The 20,956-nt window shown below is 44.8% G+C and overlaps 1 protein-coding gene across 1 annotated transcript in view; it reads left to right on the top strand.

Annotated features, from left to right (window-relative positions):
• TTI2 (TELO2 interacting protein 2) overlaps positions 1-20,956 on the top strand; it is a 748,585-nt gene that overhangs the window by 92,124 nt on the left and 635,505 nt on the right. The window lies entirely within an intron of this gene.

The following is a 20,956-nucleotide window of genomic DNA, read 5'->3' as shown; positions in this document are numbered from 1 at the left end:
TAATTGTCTTCCCTTAAATCATCTCAGGAGAGGGATTACCAGAAGCTGCACTTGGTCTCCAAACCAGGAACAATATAACTAGTTATTTAGGGGGAGCCAAGGAGCAAGTGGTAGCCCCCCTCTAGCCCAGAGCATCTGCTTTCAGCCTGATCATGTGCCACTGCTGTGCTGTTGCTTAGAACAGATGGCACTCTGTGCTGACCTGCTATTGTGATGGATGGACAGACTAGCAAGAGGAAAGTTGGCTACATGGCAGTGTACATCTGATACCAGAACACAATTCACTGTTTGCTTTAATTAGAACGGCGGGATCCTTGATCATTTTGCTGCTGTCCCCAGAGTTATGCATATATGAAGTTGCAGCATTTGCACAAATAATGCTTTCCAAGTAGCACAGCAAGATTCCTACCTCTTTGGAGATCCAGAGCAGTAAGTCTCTATGAGGATCAAAGGTTTTGTCCTTATCTTGAACTAGGGAGTCAATCAACCTGTTGAACTGCCCCTTTGGAAAAGGTCGAGACGCAGGAAACTTACTCCAACCATTCCACTCCCTGAAATATAGAAGTCACAAATAGGAAAAGGGTCTAAAGCCCAGCGCTGTCCCAAATCATGCAAACACCTGATAGTACAACACTGTAGACTGTCCAGAGCTTCAAACTCTCCTCAGTACAAAACTGAACTGTTACCCCATTTTAGGAGACAACCCTATTATACCAGGTCCTCCAGATACGCTTGTATTGGTAGTGTTGGAGGGGGGCCCAGTTAATTTTGTAATTTAGAAGTCTTGTACTAAATGATGCACACGGGCAAAAGGCAGCTCTTGTTGGCACGTATGAAAGGATATTTTGAATTCTGTGTTAAATCATTCTCTGCATGACATTGGGCCTTAAACCATGTTTTAACTTTGGTTTAAATCACCCTTCCAAACATGGATTTGGCTAGCCAGTTTAGATCTGTTTCCAAAACACTCCTAACCCAGCCAGTATCTGCATGCTTGGAATTAGTTTAAATTGGGTTCAAAGCCCACTGCAGAGAGGGTTTTAGAGTTCCTTATTTGTCTACTTTCCATTTCCAGGCTAATCTGGTCAGTTCAAGTTATTTTCCTGTCCATGCATGAGTTGCAAACCATGTTAGTACCTTCCTAGACAAGTGTTAAACTCAGAGGTGCAACATGGTTTAAACTGTGCCGAATACTCTGGCTTCAGCTTGTCCCTCATGTTGCCCTGCAGCTCTGTCCTGTGCAGATCTCACTTTCTATTGTTTGGGCTCTGTAACTCGGGTGCAATAGCAGATTCTGTAGTGCATTCCATCTTAAAGCTGTATCAATTCTATTTTTCTTGGGGAGGGGGGAATGGGAAGGTGTTAGCATGAGAATATTTTAATGTAGAAAATGTGATATCTAAATAAGTTAAATATGAAAAATAAATGTTCAAGAAATCAAGTCTCAGTGGCTTTATGGTGAAAAAATGTTTTGCTTGGGCTTTCCTGAGGCATGTGAAGTCATTTGGAATAGACATCAGGAGTATTTCCCAATTCCAGTGAAACAATTTTGCACACGCATCTGCTACGCTAAGCTACAAAACTTGAGACCTACTGGTTAATTGTAGCAAATCTTCCTCACACTTGCAGGCAGATTTTACGAGACATGATCCTGCACACATCTGCTTTGTTTTCCAACTACAGTTGTGGTGGTACTGGTGCATAAATAGGCATTGGCAAAAATTAGCTCTGCACCTAGAGGATATTGATCCCTGATTAAAACTTTAATTCTACAAACATGTAACAGTTGACATTGAAACTTAGACAATTACCATGCCTAAGGTGTAGACTTAAGCCTAACTGTTGCCATCTCCCCAGGCTTGCCAGTATTAGCTGTAGTGGCTCAGTGCTCTCATATAGCCATGAGCCCATCTTCCAGTTTCTGAAATACACTGGAAGCTTAGAATACGAGGTTGGCTTTATGGTAAGGGAGAGAGTAATGGGACAAGGCAGACCATGGTTCATTCCTGGATCTTCCTATACGACCATGGCCAAATCTGCTGCCGCCATTTCTTCAAAGGGGAATAGTATTATACGGTCAATGAATCAGCTTCAGTTACCAGCATTCATAGTGGCTTTTGGACTGACAATTGTTTTATGAAAATGGAAAATATTAGATGTCAGGACCCCAGCACCATAATATATGCTTAGCAGGAGTTCTGTATAACATCTAACTGGGGAGGAGGAGAGGGGATGGCAAGGAGTAGGGGGTAGCAACCACTTAACTTTCTTCCAATGGCAGGATCACAACCAAACCTGCTCTGAAGATTGCCTGGATTGTCTTTGGTCTGTGCACAGAGCCAAGCACTGGTCAATGACTATCCTTTCTTCATAGCTCTCCACTAATGCAAATAATTTGTCTCACGACAGTTGCTTCTCAGAATAAAGGTAGGACTGATACCAAAGTTCAGGAAAAGCCTTTCCTTCAGATTTCATTCGGTGAGCGTTTTCTGAAGTCTCTACTCAAATTTTTATGGCAGGTGCCTTCTGTTACATGTCTACAGGTCTCTGCTGCTGCATTAACAAAAGGTGGAGGGTTGTGCTAGCAAATAACCTAGTCTCTAGCCTCCCCTCAACACTTCCACTGCTGGAAGCACTGTTTTGGCTCGGAGTGGGTCTAGATGGCAGAGTGGGTGAAACAGCAGGAGCTGCATGCACTGTCTGCCATAGTATCCCCATTGTTGCTGCTACTGGTGGGGAAAATATAGAGAAGGCCATAGAGTGGAATTGAGCTAGTGTTATGTGCCCCATAATTGATACAAATCTGCATCTGGAAGAGGAAAAAACCCCACACTTTGGCACTTTACCAAAACCGTCTTGGCACGACAATGAGACAAGGTGGATGAGGCAGTCTCCAGCTCCATTTATCTTGAAAGCTTGTCTCTGACTAACAAAAGTTGGTCCAATAAAATACTTTACCCACCTTGTCTCTCTAATAGTATGACCAACATGATTAGACCACCACATACCCAATTCATTGACTTTACCCCATTACAGGAGTACAGTATCCCAAAGTCAAATGAACATAGTACAAGTCTTTACCATACTCATCTGTGGAGTGAGTTCACAATGTGTCAGGGTCACTAGTGTTGATGCTTTCTGCTTAAAGTCAGGTAGGTGATTGCAGAAAGAGTAACTCATCCTGCTTCCTGGCTAGGGTGATGTAGTCTGCAAAATATTAGCATTTGAATAGCCATAAACTCAGGGGCTTAATGCTTCAGCTAGGCAAAATGGATGGGAAGAGTGAGTTGCTGTCTGTGCTGAAGCCACTCTTCAGGAAGGGTGAGATAGCATGGTACCAGCAACTCTGTGCATCACAATGGTTAGTTTGCACCAGAAAAGGCTGGGAAAGCATATATTAGACATACGCTAATGGAAAGGGTCACAAACTGAGGGTAAAGCTTCAGAATAAGGGATTTTCCATGGGCCCTACGCCAGATCCCCAAGCTACTGCAACCAAACCCGCAGTGACACAATTTTTGTGTCATAACCGTTGGGGGGTGGGGTTTAATACATGGTTATCCTGGTACAACCGCTAAGGTGGATCCAGTTATACAGGTTTAGCTTTTCCCTCCCTAGTTGGGAATATGTTATACTGCCATAAGTTTGTAATGTTATAGCCATGTTGTCCCAGGAGAGGAGAGACAAGATGGATGAGGTAATAAATTGCTTCCACACAAGTGTGTGTGTGTGTGTGTGTAGAGGGTTATATCACTTCATAGTTAAAATGGTACCTCTGTAAACATGGATAAACATCCTCCCCTTAAACAGAAAAAAGTAGGGGAATGTAGTAGGAAAAGAGCCTGAAACATAAGCCTTTGTTCCCTTTTTAAGGGCTGTGCCCTCTTGCATTTCAGTTCACTTTTTAAGGGCCATGCCTGGAGTTTCCACAACTTCTGGAGTGCTGCTGTGACAGTCATCTCCTGTAAACAACGTTTCCTTTTGCTTGTGTGATAAATCCCAGGACTCTCTGAGGTCTCCTCCTCCACATCAAACAGCCATTCCATTTTGAAATTCACTGAGGTGCAGGAGTTCAACAAGGCCTTGCAGCAGATGAAGGCGTTAGTTGATATTTTTAAAGTCACTTAAATGTTCAAACTAGTTCTTGGAAAATGTGTGTTTTCCCTGGGCGAGACACTTCACAAGCCATTATCTCTAGGAAAATGGCATTTATAATTGCATTGCCAGTCTTGGATATATATCTTGACTTTTCCAGGCACACCTTTAAGAGAGTAAATTCATTCATTCCCTGCTGTTCTCAAAAAAGGGGGGAGAAGGAGTAGAAAAATGGAAGACAATATGCATAGCAGAGAAGGGAGCCAAGAGCCAGCAGAAAGGCATTTCTGACTCAGTGGGTGACTTTGGTTAATGTCATGCCTATATGCCTCAGTTTCCCCATCCGTAAAATGAAAATGATACTCTCTTTTGAAAAGCATCTTGTGGGCCTTTGATGGGGTAGAGGATGGTCTTGTAGTTGAGGCACTGGGTTGCATCTAAGAAAGTCTGGAGTCAATCCCAGCTCTGCCACATATTTCCTGTACCCTCATATTGAGCCCCATAGAGCCAGGCGCCGTATATACACCTAGTAAGAGACAATCACTGTGTGTGCACCAAAGACTCTAAATAGACAGGGCAGACAAAGGGTGGGCAGGGAGGAAGCATTATTTTACAGAGAGGGAGTTGAAGCACAGAGAGATTAGGGCCTAGACCCTCAATGGTATTTACGCTCCTAACTTCCATAGAGTTCAGCGAAAGGAGTCTAAATACCTTTGGAATCAGGGCCTTGCCCAAGGGCACACAGGCAGCAAGCATAAGGCAGGGTCCAAAAAATCGTGAGATGGAGATTGTTCCAAAGCAGAACTGAGGATGTTTACAGGAAATTACAGCAGAACCAGGAGCCTCCCAAGTTCTAGTGCAGGGCCACAATCCCCCTTAAAGGAATGTCTTCTGATTAAGACTGATTAATAACTGCTTTAAATTATGGCAGCAGAGCTAACCCTCTGTCCAGCTGAGGGAGACTGGACCTGCCTGCGCCCTGGGGCTTGTTCTTGGTTTGGAAACATCCATTACAGGAGGGGGTCCAAAGTTCAGAAGTAACCTCAGGCAAAAGGGATTTAAAACACCACTCAGGCTGGGAGAAGGGATTCCTAAAGCCCTGCAGCAGCTGGGACAAAGGCCATGCAAACATCCACGGAGTAGGAGTGTCTAGGAGCCAGGCACTTGCCCTTAAGTCTCTGCAGAATTGTGAGTTTCATTAAAAAAACAAATAGAAGAATCCCTGTGAACATGATTGAGCTGGAATTAAGCATGACTGAGAAGCCAGTGTATTAGCTATAACTCAGATCCCTGTCAATCAGTCACTTTCACTTGCCTGGCGACAGCTGCAACAGATCTATTTGTCAATGTGCTGCAATAGTTTCTCATTTGACAAGCCTGCTGCCTCTTGATGAAAGGAGTTTCCTTTCATCTCTACCTTCCTTATAGGGGTGAAGAAGGAGCAGCAGTATCAATGCCTTTAAAGCTAATTGCTGGCTGCTGATAGTCTTGGAGGTGCTAACCTATTTGTGTGGCTTCACCAATGAGAGAGCCCTGCTGATCTGGCCAAGGGGCACAGACTTAATATAAGTGATCCAGAAGTGTGTTTAGTTTAGCAATGGCTCCTGGCAGACACTTGAGGACCAGTGTAAAGCATGTACTTTGCTGCCAGGCTACAAAAGGTTAGTTTTTTTGATTGATAAGATGAGTGTTTACTGGTAGAGTCTCTTGATCTGCTCAGTCATAGTTCTCTAGGACTTTAACATGAGAATGGGCTCCAAGATTAGTGACCCTAGAGGTGGATGAAAACTTCCTAAAACTTGAATTTTTTTTTTTTTAATTACTGTCAGAACTCTGAATTTGGCAAAAACACCCACCTTGAAGCTTTTTTTCCCCCTCTTCTTTCCTCCAGCCTCTCTTGCATTGTTATAACTTTTTTCTTGCTAGATAAAGCTATAGGCTAATGTTTTTGGAAGTAGGTAGTGACTCTAGCTATCTGACTGAGGACACCTTTAAAGTGTGTGGTGTTGTGTGTGGATCTATTTTTTGGTGCATGATCAGCAATTTCTCAAATCAAGTGTTTTAAGATATTTGACTGGGTACCTAAAGTAGCTAGTAGCTTCTGAAAAACTGGACTGTAACTTAAATGAGATTTAATGATCATGATTCTTTAACTTGCTACCTTCAGGTATAAGGCATAAAGATAACTTCTTGTATCCTCCTGCTACAGTGGTTTTGTCTTTCCTGCATGCTGTCTTCCATTAGGCATGTGAAATCTGATTCCCATTAACTCTAGTACTGGGCTCTTCTTAAAAAGAGATCTGTCTGTATTCATATTTGTGGAAGTGTGTAGGGAAACTGTTACTATCTCTCCTCTTTAGATAATGCATTAGAGCCTAAGAAGAGGCCTATGTCTGATGGCCCTTGTCAAACCTTAGTCCCAGATTTGGACCTTAGCGTCCAAAATATGGGGGTTAGCATTGAAAACCTCCAAGCTTAGTTAGCAGCTTGGACCTGGTACTTGCTGCCACCACCCAAAAAATTAGTGTTTTGGGGCACTCTGGTCCCCCTGAAAAACCTTCCCTGGGGACCCCAAGACCCAAATCCCTTGAGTCTCACAACAAAGGGAAATAATCCTTTTTCCCTTCCCCCCCTCCAGGTGTTCCTGGAGAGATACACAGACACAAGCTCTGTGAATCCAAACAGAGTGACTCCCCCTCTCCGTTCCCAGTCCTGGAAACAAAAGCACTTTCCTCTTCACCCAGAGGGAATGCAAAATCAGGCTAGCAAATCCAACACACACACATCTCCCCCTGATTTCTTCCTCCCACCAATTCCCTGGTGAGTACAGACTCAATTTCCCTGAAATTTCCCTGAAATTTCCCAGAAAAGAAAACTCCAACAGGTCTTAAAAGAGAGCTTTATATAAAAAAGAGAGAAAAAATACATACAAATGGTCTCTCTGTATTAAGGTGACAAAATACAGGGTCAATTGCTTAAAAGAATATTGAATAAACAGCCTTATTCAAAAAGAATACAAATCAAAGCACTCCAGCACTTATATTCATGCAAATACCAAAGAAAAGAAACCATATAACTTACTATCTGATCTCTTTGTCCTTACACTTAGAAGCAGAAGAGTAGAAAGCAGAAACTACTTCTCCAGAGCTCAGAGAAAGCAGGCAGACAGACAAAAGACTCAGACACAAACTTCCTTCCACCCAGAGTTAAAAAAAATCCGGTTTCCTGATTGGTCCTCTGGTCAGGTGCTTCAGGTGAAAGAGACATTAACCCTTAGCTATCTGTTTATGACACGCCTCCCAAATTGCAGACAGTGGGGAAGCTCACTGGCGGCGATTTCCTTCTAGAACTTTAAAATAAACAGATTACTACAACACATGCACCTTTACATATACTACTAAGTATACAACTAACAGACTTCTACATTTTAAGAACACTTTTTAACTACTGAATTCTGGGAAACTCTCACGGGAGAGAGCATCAGCAACTTTGTTAGAAGCTTCTGTGATGTATTGAATTTCAAAATCAAAATCTTGGAGAGCTAAACTCCAACGAACAAGTTTCTTCTTGTTCCCCTTGGCAGTATGAAGCCACTTTAGTGCAGCATGGTCAGTTTGTAGTTGGAACCGCCGTCCCCAAACATATGGGCGTAGCTTTTCCAGGCGTAGGGGGTTTATGGTTCCTCGACCCACCTGGTGCCCCAGGTAAGTCACTCTGTTTTGGCCTATTTGACACTTTTTGGCCTTAACAGTTAGTCCGGCCTGCCTGATGCGCTCAAAGACCTTTTCCAGGTGTAGTAGGTGTTTGGGCCAGGAGTCTGAAAAAATGGCCACATCATCGAGGTAGGCAATTGCAAATTCTCCCAGTCCAACTAGTAGACCATCTACCAGCCTCTGGAAGGTGGCGCGTGCATTTCGAAGGCCGAAAGGAAGGACATTGAATTCATACACCCCCGCATGGGTGACGAATGCTGACCTCTCCTTGGCAGGTTCATCTAGCGGTACTTGCCAGTAGCCCTTGGTTAAGTCTATTGTAGAGATGAACTGGGCACGTCCCAACTTCTCCAATAGCTCATCGGTGCGTGGCATTGGATAGTTGTCCGGACGAGTTACAGCATTTAGCTTACGGTAGTCCACGCAAAAGCGTATTTCCCCATCTGGTTTGGGTACCAGAACCACTGGAGATGCCCATGCACTGGTAGATGAGCGGATTATACCCATCTGTAGCATGTTCTGGATCTCCCGTTCTATAGCAGCTTGGGCATGAGAAGACACCCGGTAGGGTGGGGTTCTGATTGGGTGAGCATTACCTGTATCAATGGAGTGGTATGCCCGTTCAGTCCGTCCTGGGGTGGCTGAGAACAATGGGGCGAAGCTAGTGCACAGCTCCTTGATTTGTCGCCACTGCAGACGTTCCAGGGTGGTTGAGAGGTTCACCTCTTCCACGCCACCGTCTTTTTTCCCGTCGTAGTAGACACCGTCAGGCCACTCAGCCTCATCTCCCTGGACTGTAAACTGACAAACCTGTAAGTCTCTGGAATAGAAAGGCTTGAGAGAATTAACATGGTACACTTTAGGCTTTAGTGAGGAATTGGGAAATGCTATGAGGTAGTTTACACTTCCCAGGCGCTCTTGGACCGTGAATGGCCCTTCCCATGATGCTTCCATCTTATGGGCCTGTTGCGCCTTCAAGACCATAACCTGGTCTCCTACCTTGAAGGAACGTTCTCTGGCATGTCTGTCATACCAGGCCTTTTGCTCTTCTTGAGCATCCTTTAGGTTCTCTCTAGCAAGGGCTAAAGAGTGTTGGAGGGTGCTTTGTAGGTTGCTTACAAAGTCCAGAATGTTAGTTCCTGGAGAAGGCATAAACCCCTCCCATTGCTGCTTCACCAACTGTAATGGTCCCTTAACCTCGTGACCATACACAAGTTCAAATGGTGAAAACCCTAAACTGGGATGTGATACAGCCCTGTAGGCAAACAGCAACTGCTGCAACACTAGGTCCCAATTATTGGAGAATTCGTTGATGAATTTTTGTATCATGGCCCCCAAAGTTCCATTGAACCTTTCCACCAGGCCATTGGTTTGATGGTGGTACGGGGTGGCAACCAAGTGATTCACCCCATGAGTTTCCCACAGTTTTTCCATGGTCCCTGCCAGGAAATTAGACCCTGAATCTGTAAGGATGTCAGAGGGCCAACCTACCCTGGCAAAGATGTCTGTTAGGGCCAGGCACACAGTGTTAGCCCTGGTGTTGCCTAGAGCTACTGCTTCCGGCCATCGGGTAGCAAAGTCCACTAAAGTCAGTACGTACTGCTTTCCTCTGGGTGTCTTTTTTGGGAAAGGACCCAGAATATCCACAGCTACTCGCTGAAATGGGACCTCAATTATGGGGAGTGGCTGGAGAGGGGCCTTGACCTGGTCTTGAGGCTTACCCACTCTTTGGCATACCTCACAAGACCGGACATACTTGGCAACATCCTTGCCCATCCCCTCCCAGTGGAAAGACTTCCCCAACCTGTCTTTGGTTCTGTTCACCCCAGCATGGCCACTGGGATGATCATGGGCTAAGCTTAAGAGCTTCCCCCGGTACTTAGTTGGAACCACCAACTGTTTTTGCGGCTGCCATTCTTCCCGGTGTCCACCAGAAAGAATTTCCTTGTATAAAAGTCCATAGTCTCTAACAAACCGGGATCGATTAGAAGAGCTGAGAGGCGGTGGGGTGCTCCGTGCCACCGCCCAAGCTTTCTGAAGGCTGTCATCTGCTTCCTGCTCAGTCGGGAACTGTTCTCTTGAGGCTGGGGTCACCAGTTCTTCCTCAGACTGTGGACTTGGGCTTGGTCCCTCTGGAAGCAATGTAGGTGATGGGGTTGTTTCCGTTGCTGGTGAACCGCTCTCCACTGGTGCACCTGAGGTTATTTCAGGCTCTGGCTGAGCCTTTTGGGTATGGCTGTCTGTTGCTTCTGCCAGTCTTGGCTCGCTGGCGCCCTCCGGCTTTGAGTTTGAAGATGTGGTTGCACTTGCTGGTGCTGGTTGCTGTTCCAGTTCCGGGCCTGGGACTGGAGGTGCTGTGGCTGTTTCAGTGGTTGGCATGGAATCTGGATCCACTACCTCTGTCTGGGTCTCTGGTAACACAGACGGGGCCTCTGTGGACGGCTCAGGAACAGGAATGGGTCTGGAAGCTTGCCTGGTTTGCCTACGTGTAACCATTCCCACTCTCTTGGCCCGCCTCACCTGGTTGGCCAAGTCTTCCCCCAGTAGCATGGGGATAGGATAATTGTCATAGACTGCAAAAGTCCACATTCCTGACCAGCCTTTGTACTGGACAGGCAGTTGAGCTGTAGGCAAGTCTACAGCTTGTGACATGAAGGGGTAAATTGTAACTTTGGCCTTTGGGTTGATGAATTTGGGGTCAACGAAGGATTGGTGGATAGCTGACACTTGTGCCCCCGTGTCTCTCCACGCAGTAACCTTCTTTCCGCCCACTCTCAAATTTTCCCTTCGCTCCAAGGGTATTTGAGAGGCATCCGGGCCTGGGGATCTTTGGTGTGATGGTGGGGTAATGAATTGCACTCGCATGGTGTTCTTGGGACAGTTGGCCTTGATATGTCCCAGTTCATTACACTTAAAGCATCTTCCATCTGATGGGTCACTGGGCCGAGGTGAGTTACTGGAGACTGGTGAGGTGGAAGAGTAAGGTGTCTGTGGCTTTACTTGGGTGGTATGTGGGGTCTTTGGCTGTCCTTGGTTGTAGGGTTTATGGTCTGTGTGCCCCCTGGGGTAATCGTTCCCCTTGACAGTAGCTTTCTTGCTTTCTGCCAGTTCCATCCATTTGGCTCCAATCTCCCCCGCCTCAGCGAGATCTTTGGGTTTTCCATCTTGTATATACCGTGTGATGTCTTCAGGAACACCATCCAAGAACTGCTCCATTTGTATGAGGAGGTGCAGTTCTTCCAAGGTTTTAACATTGTGTCCTGATATCCAGGCCTCAACTTTTTGCAACGTAGTAGGCGTGTTTGGGAAATGACACATCTGGTTTCCACTTTTGGGTTCTGAAGCGCCGACGGGCATGATCTGGGGTTATCCCCATTCTGTATCTGGCCTTGGTTTGAAAAAGTTTATAGTCATTCATTTGCTGCTTAGGCATTTCAGCTGCCACCTCTGCTAAAGGTCCACTGAGCTGTGACCTCAATTCTACCATGTACTGGTCTTCAGGGATGCTGTACCCAAGACAGGCTCTTTCAAAATTTTCCAAGAAGGCCTCGGTGTCATCACCTGCCTTGTAGGTGGGAAATTTCCTGTGCTGTGGAGCAATAATTGGCGCCGGGTTGTTAGGGTTGGCTGGCACATGCAGCCCAGCTTTTGCCAAGTCCAGTTCATGTTTTCTCTGTTTTTCCTTCTCTTCATTCTCTTTTTGTTGTTTTTCCATTTCTCGGTGGTGGGCCGCCTCTTCTTCTTCTTGCTTCCTTCTGTGGGCCAACTCATCTTCTGCTTGTTTCCTTCGGTGGGCCAACTATTCTTCTTCTAGTTTTCTTTTGTGTGCTGCCTGTTTGATTTGTTCTTCTTTCTTTCATCTCCATCTCTTTTTGTTTTATTTCCAGTTGTCGCCTGTGTTCAGCTTCTTTGATTTGTTCTTTGGCCTCAATTTTTGCCTTAGAAGTCATGGTTCCTGTTTTCTTGGGTTGGGGTGCCCTCTGGTGTTTATCTTCTGCACTGCAGGCTCTGTTGCCTCCTAGAGTCTGCCTAGCAACAGTGCCTTTAGCTAATCTTCAATGTTAAGTAAACCTGAAAAACCACTTTATTTGCATGTATATAGTGCTGGTAATGACTATCAATGGGAGAGCTATTGTGTGACAAAAGACTCTTAATAGCACCTTAATGGTTTCTTGCTTATTATGCAAGCCACAAACTGCCAGAGAGAGCAGAAAAAAAAATTCTCTCTGGCTCCCTTTTAAAACCAAACTGTTTTTCTCTGCTAAAAAGCCCTTAGCAGAGAAAAGAACATTATAATATTCCTACTGGCTTCTGGATTTTGTCTATCCTCCCACCGCTGCCACCATGTCAAACCTTAGTCCCAGATTTGGACCTTAGCGTCCAAAATATGGGGGTTAGCATTGAAAACCTCCAAGCTTAGTTAGCAGCTTAGACCTGGTACTTGCTGCCACCACCCAAAAAATTAGTGTTTTGGGGCACTCTGGTCCCCCTGAAAAACCTTCCCTGGGGACCCCAAGACCCAAATCCCTTGAGTCTCACAACAAAGGGAAATAATCCTTTTTCCCTTCCCCCCACTCCAGGTGCTCCTGGAGAGATACACAGACACAAGCTCTGTGAATCCAAACAGAGTGACTCCCCCTCTCCGTTCCCAGTCCTGGAAACAAAAGCACTTTCCTCTTCACCCAGAGGGAATGCAAAATCAGGCTAGCAAATCCAACACACACACATCTCCCCCTGATTTCTTCCTCCCACCAATTCCCTGGTGAGTACAGACTCAATTTCCCTGAAATTTCCCAGAAAAGAAAACTCCAACAGGTCTTAAAAGAGAGCGTTATATAAAAAAGAGAGAAAAAATACATACAAATGGTCTCTCTGTATTAAGGTGACAAAATACAGGGTCAATTGCTTAAAAGAATATTGAATAAACAGCCTTATTCAAAAAGAATACAAATCAAAGCACTCCAGCACTTATATTCATGCAAACACCAAAGAAAAGAAACCATATAACTTACTATCTGATCTCTTTGTCCTTACACTTAGAAACAGAAGAGTAGAAAGCAGAAACTACTTCTCCAGAGCTCAGAGAAAGCAGGCAGACAGACAAAAGACTCAGACACAAACTTCCCTCCACCCAGAGTTGAAAAAAATCCAGTTTCCTGATTGGTCCTCTGGTCAGGTGCTTCAGGTGAAAGAGACATTAACCCTTAGCTATCTGTTTATGACAGCCCTATGTGTCCAGAGGATGGGGTGGTAAGACTCAAAATAACCCATTCTAGCCATGTGTAATGACCATTCTTGGAGCAGTGGTGAACTATTCTAGTCTGAATGTGCATTTGCTTAGAATAGTCACATTACACTGAAGCAGCCTGTGTAATGACTGGAAGGACTCTTGTGAAGTCCTGTAATTTAACACATACATCTGAGATGCTCAAGCCTGCCTTAGGCACATGGATTCCCCAGTGCCTATTAGCTACTGTACTAGGTACCCAAATTCCTAAGATAGCTTTGAAAACCTGTTCTCTGTTGGATAGAATGCCTCCTCTTGAGTTAGTGAGTGCAGAAGAATCTAGAGTACTGCAGGGCCTCCCAAAACTAACTTTTCTGCAGCAGATACTAGCGTTTTCACCTGATATGAAAACAAACTGGGTAGTGAATTATGGCAATTCACGTTCAATTAAAGATTGCTCACTCTAAACAATGAGATTCATACTCATTGCATGTTTGGTCAAGGGCTATGCCTTGATTGTCATCTAGCCCTCAAAGTGGACAGTTTCCTTATCTCCAATTTGTTGCCAGATTGCTTTGTTCTGGCTGAAATGTTCTGAGGTGAGATGTGGGAGAGGGAGGAAAACAAGGGGAACTTAAGTACCCATGTTGGGAGACAAATATTGATTGATCTCTGTGATTAAGCCTGATTGGAACCTCTGAGACTTGGACCCTCTTTCTAGCTATGCCACAGATCCCCTGTTTGACCTTGGACAACTCACTTAATCTCCGTTCTGTAAAACAGAAGAGGGGGAAACTTTTTTTAATTTCTGCATCAGATGAGTGTTCTGAAGATAGCATTAATTCAATTAGTCCACTGGCATGACAAGCTGTTTTGCCAAAAGATAATAGAACTAACTAGGTAGTAAGCCAGCTACCTCAGAAGCATCACCAGATGAATTGATGCCCAAAGGAGGATGGGAGTCTTAAGATCTGTTGTAATACCAAAAGGTGGGAGGTGGTGAGCACCCTTCATATTAGAGATCTTACTTGACAATACTAAGTGCTGTAGCTAGTAATAAAATGTGAAATAGCCATTAGGTCTAGAGCCTAGGCAATCCCCTTAGCATAATCAGCCAACACAATGCTCACCTGGAGATGCTGGGTCAGGTTTGAATCACATGATCTACACAAATTGCAAAGCAAATCCTAAACACAGTGACAAACCAATACAGCCACTAAGTGGCAGTGTTAGTCCATGGTTTGGCCTGACACACCCAGGTACCTTGAATAGTTAGTTAAGGCTTGTCTAACTGAGAAAGTTGTACTGGCTTAGTGTCAGTATATGTGTTGGCTTTTAAGTAGAATTAAATGGATGCAAAAGGCTGTGTGGATGTTATTTTGGGTTTAAACTATACTTTTATTTTGCTTTAGCTGAGGCCAATTAAAAATAGACTTAGGCTAAAACCAAAATGAGTTGCTCTTAAACTGAAATAAGTCTACCCAGAAGCCTACATTGGCTGAATTTAAACTGGTTTTTAAAACAGATTAAGATAAACCAATGCAACTTTCCTCTGTACATAAGGCCTTGATCCTAGTTTGATTTGGTACCAGGTGTCTTGCACTCATGTCACAGCAACTAAGGTCCTTAGTTTCATCTTCTTTAAATCTTCTCTAACTGCTTCTCCCTTCACAGGCAGTCCTGTTTTCAGCAGTGGGACTAGGTAGAAGACTTGGTCTCCACACTTCTATATTGATTTAACTATTCTTTTTTTTTTTTTTTTTTTTTTTTTTTGCAGGGAGGTGACTTTACTGAAATAGCTATATAAGTACAGCCCCTAGTGTGGATGCAGTTACAGTGGTATAAATGTACTGTTACCAGTGTAGCATATTCCCTTTCCCTAATAGGAATAAGTGATACTAATATAAGCACCTTTATACCAAAATTGTCAACACTACAGGGTGGTATCACTGAAGTAGTAAAACAATACTAGGTTAACTCTGTGTCCTGGGAAACAAGTGCCTGGGGCTGGGGAATTAAAACTAATTCCAATGTTATTTCAGAGAACTTTCGGTTGCCCTACAGAAAATTGTCATGGTGGATGATAAGGACTCACGGACAAAGCTGAAGGATCTTGCTTTTTTTGAACTCTCAGTTGGAAAACTTACAGCAGTGAGTGGAAGGCGAGGTGCAGGCTAGAGTGGGCCAGGATGATTCTTTGCTGGCATCTCCATTTCTCAAAGGGTTTCTGGCAGGCACTGTAGCCAAACTCTGATCTTCTGCAGTCCTAGGACTTGTGTTTGGGACCTGCACTGGAATATATGCAGCTCAGGCCTATGCAGTTCCCATTGTTGAAAAAGACAATTCAAGACTGTCAGCTCGCTGAGGAAAGGACCAGACTAGAGGAGAATCCTTTGGACAACAGTGCACTGCAGAAACAGCTTTTCTCATCTTTGACATGATCTTAAGGGGCTCCCAGGACTGTAGCTCCATATGTCATTCTGGCCCATTGTAAAACATGTGTAATACCAGATCTGTGGAACATCAGCAGGTCTGATTACAAAATATTATTAATCAGAATACCCTGATGGTATCAACAGAGCCTTACCAGAATCCTTTTAAAAGCAAAACTCATCAGGCTGATGTTGCTTAAAACACACACTCTGCAGTCCCTGAGCTCCCCTCCAGCTTTTGTTCCAGGCTAGGCTCTTTGGTTAATCATCCTCTGGATCTATACTGCAGTGATGGGGTCTCTATTCTTGGATTTTCTAGAGATACAAAATGACCTTGGCTGGGGAAAAGAGAAGGGTCTCTTCTCTGTCCTCTGCATTCTTGAATTTTTTTCCAGTTAAGCCCATTTTCATACTCTGATCTGATGGGTACTGGCTGTATTTAGCCATGACTATGCAAGGAGTCTCTTTCCTAGACTGCTATTCACTGGTGTAGATGTTCTCTAATCCAGGCTATGCTACAAAGTATCCTGCTTTCTAGCAGTGGTACCTTCCCAATATGGTTAAGTCCGCCTTGCAGGGTAGTTGGGACTGAATCTAGTGCATGGGAGACTGTAGTATAGCCTGGAGGACTGAGTGCTGGACTCAGTCAAGAGACTTGGTCCTGGCTCTGCCATTGACCAGCTTGTGACTTTGAGCAGGTCACTTCCCACCCCTCTGTTTCATCATCTGTAAAATGGGGATTATGATAAATGCCTCACTTTGAGATGTGGTGGTGGGCACTATATCAGATGGGTATTGCATTATTCCCATTGCGCAAATACAACTAGCTTTCACTGCCAAGCCCTACTTTAGGCACCAGGGAAAAAGCCCAGGGAAGCTTTAAGTTGGATGATAATGTGCTGGTCTGGGGGTCAGAAGACCTAGATTGTGCTCCCATCCCTGGCACTGTCCTGCTTTGTGACCTTGGGTAACTCTCTCTTCTCTAGAGTGACCAGACAGCAAGTGTGAAAAATCAGGATGGGCTGGAGGGTAATAGGCACCTATATAAGACAGCCCCAAATATCAGGACTGGCTCTATGAAATCAAGACATTTGGTCACCCTATTTCCCTCCCACCCTGTGTCTAGCTTTTTTACTTAGATTGTAGGTTCTTCAGGGCTGGGACTTCTCTTGTTATGTAGCTGATCTTGTCTAAACACTGCTACCTGGGTTTAACTCAGATTTTCATTAGACTGGTGCCTGATCTCACTTGTTTCAAACTCATTCTGTTGGTTTAGCTTGTATCAGCAAATATACTGATCTAAGCATAGAACAAGACAAAGGCATCAATCAGACTAAATCTGTATACAATAACACTAGTTACAATGGAACAACTCTGTAGGTCAGGCCTCTCTAAAGCAGTTTGCACAATGGGACTTGGGTTGGGGTGCTTTCGGGAGCTACTACAAAGAAACTTTGCCAGGCTCCACTCCAGACCAGTGCGAGTCCCCAGCATGACTGTCCCCTTCCTCCTGCCCATGCAGAGCCTCAGACCAGAGAAACACCAAATCAAAATGCTGAACTACTTTATCTACAGTGCATTCATGGTAAACTCAGTTCTGTGGGGGGTGAAGCATGAGCATGGAGCATGTGCTGCAGGAAACCATTCCTGTGTGCAAGCATTCCAGTCTGCAGCAGTGACTAGTGCTAGTACTGGCATGAATGCCCCATGGCTTCACAATGGGGCACTATCCAAGGTAGCATCTTTCCATATGGTGAAGACAAGGCTCTGACCGCTTATCTAGTTGGGCCAGGACACTGGCCAACTCTTCCTAACCCCTCCCTCCATCCCCCCCCAGTGTGAGAGGTAGTAGTCTTCACTTCTTGACTAATACTGCTGCTGTGATCTAAACAGCTGCCATGCTCTGTTCTAGAGGTGGCTGCATTTCATTGTATCCTGGAATATACAATCAAAAGTAAGCACATTAATGGGGAATGCTGGGGAAATGTGGATAGTGTCTTCAGTGACTTGGTATCTTTCAATTCAGAGCTCGAGGAGAAACTGAAATGTTCTCAGTCACGGACCAGACAACTGTCCTACCATGTGAATGAGCTGGAGTACCTCATGTGCCCAGGGGTAGGCACAAACTCAGGCTCTTATGGGAGCATTGAGGAGGTCTGGATTCTGGAGACTAATCTTTCTCCCTGACACCCTAGCACTATGCAGGTGGAGTGGCATAACTCTGTCCAGCCTAGCCTGGGTGAGAAGCTGCAGCTGCACCTGGAGTCTTCGCTACTAGAGAAGCAGGAGCTGGAGTGCAGAGCTCTGGGGGCTGAGGAGAGCATACAGGACCTCAGGCGTGAGAGTAAGAACCTTATGTGTGATGCACTGGAAGTGTGGAGACGTGTGCAATTCTTTGCACCACATATATGGCTGATTCCAGGCTCAGAGCAATACTCCCTTGTGGGAAAGGAGGCTGGAGTGTGGCTAGGAACAAAAAATGCTCCAAACTTACTCTCCATCTGGGGATGGAAGTAGGGAGACAGCACTTACCATACCAAACACCTATATATGGAAGCTCAAAGCATTTCAGAGATGGGTGAATACAAGTGACTTGTATCCAGGGTACTTAACTGTCATACCCTTGGTGTAACCACTATCCAGAGCTGTCATTTGCTGATGCCAACATTGACACTAAATGGAATAATGTCTCTCTCCCTCTCCCACTCTGTAGTTGCTGTTCTGCAGAAGTTCCTGCAGGCTGAGGGTCTCTCTCCAACCACCATAGCTCTATTGGCTACTGCTCCTCAGTCTCTTCCACTGTCATCTTCACCTCCCCTGCAACTTTCTTCCATTAGGTAAGACCTGTGGCAACTCTCCCATCCCTATGAAGGGATGGGTATAGATGGGCGACTCTGCAACACACTCAAACTCTAGAGATAAACCAGGCTGTGGGGCTGGGATGACTAAACAGGTGTCAGGAGTACTGGGGACAAACTCCAAATTGCACTTTCTACCGGGGCTTCAGACCTACAACTCTGCAAAGAACTGACTTTTTGGATTTGCCAGTGAACTGAAGAGTTGGCTTTGAGTCGAACCAGAAGTTTGAGCTAATTTAAAACCCTGAACTTTGTTCTGCAATATTTGAGTTTTGACTTCTCCCATCTTTAAACTCCCCTGATAAGAATTAAGTGTTTTTCAGTTTTGAGTGATGTTTCTGAACTATCTTTTTTCAGAACTTTGTGGTGGTTTTGCTTAATTTTTTTTTCTAAATTCTCAATGTTGCAAAATCTGAGTTTTTTCCACTTGACAAATTTTATTCAGGTCCCTTGTGTAGCTGGTAATGTTGAGACTTGAAGTTCCCATTCTGGCTGGATCACTGCCTTGGGGATGCTGATGTAGTCACAACCCACAGTCCAGGGTTCCTAAGCCCTCTTGAGGAAGGATATTGTGCCATCTGGGTTCTATCAGCATTAGGAGATGTTCCTTAACTAATGCTCATGACTTCAGAAGCAGAACAGGCTTTTTCATGATGTACCACTCTCAGACCTTGCTATGGTGAGGGGAAAATAGCTTCCATCATGCCTTCAAGAACTTCTAGGTCTACTGCGGGAGTACAGCCTGGAGGAATTCTGGCTGACTATAATGGCCACACTGGCAATGCCACTCACTCATGGCCTTAAGACTTCTAGGGAAACATCTCATGGTTCTAGTGCTGCAGTAGGCTGAGCTATTCCATGAATTCTTGAACAGTTGTGGGGGAGAAAAATCTGTCCTTCTGGGTGCCCAGGGGTGGGGGAATTTGTCCTGCAATGCCTTGCCACTGGTAGCACTTGAGAGGTGCTAGTCCATGACCCCACATGTGGTCCCAATCACAACTGGTAAGTGCTGCTCACCCAACTGGACCAGCTAACTCCAGTTAGAAACACCATCGCTCTTGTCTAGAGTGTCTGTCAAGTTAGGAGTAACACTCAAGTTACCTTTGCAGTGAAGATTAACCCTTAGATCTCCCTTTCTGGATTTAGGACTGTCATAAACAGATAGTTAAGGCTTAATGTCTCTTTAACCTGTAAAGAGTTAACAAACAGGGAACCAAAAAACACCTGACTAGAGGACCAATCAGGAAACAGATACTTTCAAATCTCAGTGGAGGGAAACCTTTGTTTGTAGTTTTGGGTTTTGCTTTCCTCTCTTTAGGCTCTGAGAGTGAAGACACATACCTACAGGCTCTCTAATCTTCTGTTCCAATTTTCTAAGTACAAAAGTAGAAAGACAGTTTAGTCTTTTTAATTGTTTTTCTGTATTTGCAACTGTGTATCTGGCTGGTAGAGTTTTAATGTGTATTTGGGTGAAAGTATTTTAAATTGTATTTCTGCTGGAGAAAGTTTTCTATTTTCTATAAGCTGAAAGACCCTGTAATATTTACCATCTAAATTACAAAGATGACTTGTACTTTTTTTCTTTTTATTAAAAGTTTTGCTTTTTAAGACCTGTTGTTTTTTTTTCCCCAGATGAGGCTTGAGGGAATTGAGTCTGTACTCACCAGGGAATTGGTGGGGAGAAGGGAAGGTTAAGTTTCCTCTGTTATATTCACGGAGCTTGAATCTGTATTGCCCCTGGGGGGAGGGGAAGGAGGAAGGGTGAAGGGAGAATCCCTTTGTTTAGACTCACAGAGCTTGAATCTGTCTTTCTCCTAGTGTGCCCAGGCTGGGAAGAGCTGGGAGGAAGAAAGGAGGGGGAAGGGAAATGGTTTATTCCCCTTTGTTGTGAGACTCAGGGAATCTGGGTCTTGGGGTCCCCAGGGAAGGTTTTGGAGGAGACCAGAGTCTATCAGGCGCTCTACCTAAGTCCTGATTGGTGGCAGCATATCAGATCTAAGCTGGTAATTAAGCTTAGGGAAATTCATGCTAGTACCCATATTTTGGACGCTAAGGTTCAGATCTGGGAATTATACTATGACAAGGACACTTGGCTGTAGGAAACACCTGGACATTCCTGTGAGCACTTGACTGTGATCATAGAATATCAGAGTTGGAAGGGACCTCAGGAGGTCATCTAGTCCAACCTCCTGCTCAAAGCAGGACCAATCCCCAACTAAATTATCCCAGCCAGGGCTTCATCAAGCCTGACCTTAAACCTGGAAGGAAGGAGATTCCACCACCTCCCTAGGTAACTCATTCCAGTGCTTCACCACCCTCCTAGTGAAATAGTTTTTCCTAATATCCAACCTAGACCTCCCCCACTGCAACTTGAGACCATTGCTCCTTGTTCTGTCATCTGCTACCACAGAGAACAGTCTAGATCCATCCTCTTTTGGATGCAGTGGCACTAGCTAGATGTGTAGCGGTAGTGCCCTGATGGTTGTGGTACCAGAGTTGTTTGTGGGGTGGATGGCTTTAAAAGCAACAGGACTGTGAAGCTGGGAGATCAGATACTGCTGTATAATGTATACCTGCTGCACAGGTTCCATCTCCCCTCTTTCTGGGTCTGGCCTTTACCTTTCATTCACC

This window comes from Gopherus flavomarginatus, chromosome 2 (genome assembly GCF_025201925.1).
Source record: "Gopherus flavomarginatus isolate rGopFla2 chromosome 2, rGopFla2.mat.asm, whole genome shotgun sequence".
Taxonomy (NCBI): domain Eukaryota; kingdom Metazoa; phylum Chordata; order Testudines; family Testudinidae; genus Gopherus; species Gopherus flavomarginatus.
This window is presented reverse-complemented; position numbering and strand designations above follow the sequence as displayed.